The 4,660-nt window shown below is 44.1% G+C and overlaps 1 non-coding gene across 1 annotated transcript; it reads right to left on the bottom strand.

Annotated features, from left to right (window-relative positions):
* Positions 1-3,544: 3,544 nt before the first annotated feature.
* On the bottom strand, positions 3,545-3,685 carry LOC120367821 (U4 spliceosomal RNA). The gene has a single exon (XR_005582099.1). It is a non-coding gene; the product is annotated as a U4 spliceosomal RNA (small nuclear RNA).
* Between the last annotated feature and the right edge of the window lie 975 nt (positions 3,686-4,660).

Here is a 4,660-nt window from a genome sequence, read left to right as displayed (position 1 = left end):
GTTACCCAGGCTGGAGTGCAATGGCGCGATCTCGGCTCACCGCAACCTCCGCCTCCTGGGTTCAGGCAATTCTCCTGCCTCAGCCTCCTGAGTAGCTGGGATTACAGGCACGTGCCACCATGCCCAGCTAATTTTTTGTATCTTTAGTAGAGACGGGGTTTCACCATGTTGACCAGGATGGTCTCGATCTCTCGACCTCGTGATCCACCCACCTCGGCCTCCCAAAGTGCTGGGATTACAGGCTTGAGCCACCGCGCCCGGCTTTTTTTTTTTTTTTTTTTTTTTGAGACGGAGTTTCGCTCTTGTTACCCAGGCTGGAGTGCAATGGCGCAATCTCGGCTCACCGCAACCTCCGCCTCCTGGGCTCAGGCAATTCTCCTGCCTCAGCCTCCCAAGTAGCTGGGATTACAGGCACGCACCACCATGCCCAGCTAATTTTTTGTATCTTTAGTAGAGACGGGGTTTCACCATGTTGACCAGGATGGTCTCGATCTATTGACCTCGTGATCCACCCGCCTCGGCCTCCCAAAGTGCTGGGATTACAGGCTTGAGCCACCGCACCCAGCCTAATTTTCATTGATTTTTTTTTTTTTTTTTTTTTTTTTTTTGAGACGGAGTTTTGCTCTTGTTACCCAGGCTGGAGTGCAATGGCGCAATCTCGGCTCACCGCAACCTCCGCCTCCTGGGTTCAGGCAATTCTCCTGCCTCAGCCTCCTGAGTAGCTGGGATTATAGGCACGCACCACCATGCCCAGCTAATTTTTTGTATTTTTAGTAGAGACGGGGTTTCACCATGTTGACCAGGTTGGTCTCGATCTCTTGACCTCGTGATCCACCCGCCTCGGCCTCCCAAAGTGCTGGGATTACAGGCTTGAGCCACCGCGCCCGGCCTATTTTCATTGATTTTTAATTCACATACCCTAAAATACCGTAAATTTTTAACCAAATCTTGAATTTGGTCAAAATTCAGTGTTTTCTTAATATATTTACAAAGCTGTGCAACTATCACCACAAATTCCAAAATGTTTTCAACATCCCACATAGGAAGATATTTTTAGAAAAAATTATTTCAAATATTTATGTCTTAAAACATACCTGCCCTGTAAGATTGTGCCTACTTATATAAAAAACAGGTCAAGTGTCCTTTAGAAGTTCTAGAACTCTTTTGAGTAAGAGGAGAATCCAAGGTAATTACACAATGACATCTTCCTGCAATTAAACTGATTATACTTACTAATTGAATTGATCAGGTTTATGATGAATTGATTATACAGTAAGTAATAGTAAATCGTTTGCAAGTATTTTGGTCTGTCTGCTAAAGAAAAGAGAACAGTGCAATGGCATGCATGTTTCCTTTGAACAAAAAAAGACAAGAAAACAGAACAGATGGGATAAGGGCAGTAAGAGAGAAAATATGTCCTTTCTTCAAGAGTTTGAAATAGTTTAGTTATTTATTTTCAGGTAGCATGAGAGATAAAGGGATTTGAGTGTTTTGTTTCAAATTATCTTGTCTGTAAGCAGTAGAAATGAACCCTGGCCCACACTGCACTATGAAGAGAGAGAGAGAAATGCGGGGGGGGTGGGCATCCCCCGAACAGACTGAAACAGGAGTCTACAGCATTGGAATGCAAGAAACTGTTCTTGTAAGCAAGGAAATGTTCTGAACCATTTCTCTCCACTTGCTGACCACTTTTCTGTTTCCCAAGGCACACGGAAGAAAACTTGACTGTCAAAACTTCCAAAATTTTTACTAGCCTTCGGTTTCAGCCACCTAGTGAGAACATTTTCCACTTCCCAAGGATTGGGATTGGTCCATTTGGAGACGGTTGTCCTTAGTAGGACCAATCCATTGCTGATTCTTTAGACAAACTTCAGAGGTAAGAGTGAGAAAGAGTTCCCAGAGACAGAGATTTGGGTAAAGAGATTTTCACTGAAGTCACCTTTGATCTTTGTGGACTTATTCATCTAAATAATATTGTTACTGTTTGAAATTCCTGCAGTTCCCTGTTCTTACCAGCACTAGCCAGGAAAATAAAGAAATGTACTGGCTACCTTGTTTAGAAATTAACTTCAGTCTGCATTTCTCATATCCAGTATTTTCTTTCAAACTTGAAGAAAGCAGTGGAACTTAATCATACATGGCAGAAAAAACTATGTAATATGTCGTCTATTCAAACCAGTCTTTGGATGAACTGTGATGAAAACTAACTAGGAAATAGCAATCAGGAGAAGATAACAAAGGATCTCTTACTGACAGTCTCAGATATCCACTAGAGTTTTCCATCCCATCATTTAAATAATGAAGAACCATTGGGAGTTGAAGCCAAATGCCTCCATTACCAGCCATAATCTTAAAAGAAAACAGAACAAAGCCATCTCTTGCAGAAAGCATTATTTCTGGGGTTCTAATAACAGTAGTTAAAAATAGCCTCCTCTGTTTGTCACGTTTTACATGAAGAAGAGTTAAAATGTTTTCCATGAAAAACAAATGGCCAATAAAAAATGTAAAAGTGTCTGCTCAGCATGGTGGCTCCAGCCTGTAATCCCAGCATTTTGGGAGTCTGAGGCGGGCAGATCATTTGAAGTCAGGAGTTCAAGACCAGCCATGGCAACATGGCAAAACCCCCTCTCTACCAAAAATACAAAAGAAATTAGCTGTCCGTTGTGGCACATGCTTGTAATCCCAGTTACTTGGGAGGCTGAGGCACAAGAATCTCTTGGACCTGGTAGGCAGAGGTTGCAGTCAGCCAAGATGGCACCACTGCACTGCAGCCTGGGTGACAGAGTGAGACTGTCTCTAAATAAATAAATAAATAAAACTTTGTAGTAATAATATTGGCTATTTATTAAGTACTAACAATGTCAGGCACTTGCTTTGACAGGCATTATTTCATATAATTTTTAGAATAACACTATGAGATAGCTTTTTTTTTTTTTTTTTTTTTTTTTTGAGATGGAGTTTCGCTCTTGTTACCCAGGCTGGAGTGCAATGGGGTGATCTCGGCTCACCGCAACCTCCGCCTCCTGGGTTCAGGCAATTCTCCTGCCTCAGCCTCCTGAGTAGCTGGGATTACAGGCACGCGCCACCATACCCAGCTAATTTTTTGTATTTTTTAGTAGAGACGGGGTTTTACCATGTTGACCAGGATGGTCTCGATCTCTTGACCTCGTGATCCACCCACCTCGGCCTCCCAAAGTGCTGGGATTACAGGCGTGAGCCACCGTGCCCGGCAAGATAGCTTTTTATAGAAGGTACAACTGGAGCTCAAAAAAGTTAAGTAACTTCTCCAACATCACACTACTAGAGGGTGACAGGACCATATTTCAAATCCAGATCTGTTTTAACTTCAAAACCAACAGCTACTATACATGGCTTGATCTGCCTCTAGCATTTGACCACTTTTTTTGCACTTTGATTGTGCAGACCCTCGTATATGATCCCTCTTCCCTGCAGCTCCACACTCACATTGGTAAATAATTGGATCTGAGTTGCCAGTGTTGTACTTTGTCTTTTGTTTGTTTGTGTTTGTTTGTTTTTTATTCAGTCCCCATAGAGACTGTCAAAAATTGCCAGTGCTGACTGTATCACAAGCCATCATGGCGGGGTATTGGGAAAAGTTTTCGATTAGCAATAATCACGCCTCGGATAAACCTCATTGGCTACGATACTGCCACTGTGCAAAGCTGCCGATTTTGTGCTTGATTAGTAATTATTGGTTCCCTTTTAAGGCCTAGTTTATGTCTGTTCCTGCTGGCCGTTTCTCAGCTTGCCATCCGCCTTGCCTCCGCCATACCTGAGCAGCTAGCTGACCACTTGTCATTCCTTCCAGGTTTTTTCTGTCAGCCTTATGGGGATGGCCTTGCTCATGTCCTCTTCCCTACCTTTTATTATTTTCCTTTTACTGTTTCTTTTCTTTTCTTTTTTTCTTTTTCTTGTCCCCCAGACTGGAGTGCAATGGCATGGTCCTGGCTCACAGCAACCTCTGCCTCCCGGGTTCAAGTGATTCTCCTGCCTCAGCCTTCCAAGCAGCTGGGATTACAGGCATGTGCCACCACGTCCAGCTAATTTTCATTTTTATTTTTAGTAGAGATGGGGTTTCACCATGTTAGCCAGGCTGGTCTTGAACTCCTGACCTCAAGTGATCCACTCACCTTGGCCTCCCAAGGTGCTAGGATTACAGGCATGAGCCACTGCCCCAGGCCTGTTTCTTTTCTTATTTTTTTGAGACACAGGGTCTTGCTGTGCTGCCCAGCCTTGTCTCAAATTCTTGGGCTTAAGCAATCCTCCTACCTCAGCCTCCAAGTAGCTGATATTTCAGCTGCGTGCCACCATGCCCAGCAACTCCTTTTCTTTCTTTCTTTTTTTTTTGAGACGGAGTTTCGCTCTTGTTACCCAGGCTGGAGTGCAATGGCGCGATCTCGGCTCACCGCAACCTCCGCCTCTTGGGTTCAGGCAATTCTCCTGCCTCAGCCTCCCGAGTAGCTGGGATTACAGGCACGTGCCACTATGCCCAGCTAATTTTTTGTATTTTTAGTAGAGACGGGGTTTCACCATGTTGACCAGGTTGGTCTCGATCTCTCGACCTTGTGATCCACCCGCCTCGGCCTCCCAAAGTGCTGGGATTACAGGCTTGAGCCACCGCGCCCAGCCTTTTTTTTTT

Source organism: Saimiri boliviensis, chromosome 3 (assembly GCF_048565385.1).
Source record: "Saimiri boliviensis isolate mSaiBol1 chromosome 3, mSaiBol1.pri, whole genome shotgun sequence".
In the NCBI taxonomy this organism is placed as follows: domain Eukaryota; kingdom Metazoa; phylum Chordata; class Mammalia; order Primates; family Cebidae; genus Saimiri; species Saimiri boliviensis.
The sequence above is the reverse complement of the archived record's forward strand: the minus strand, read 5'-3'. Positions and strand labels throughout refer to the sequence as shown.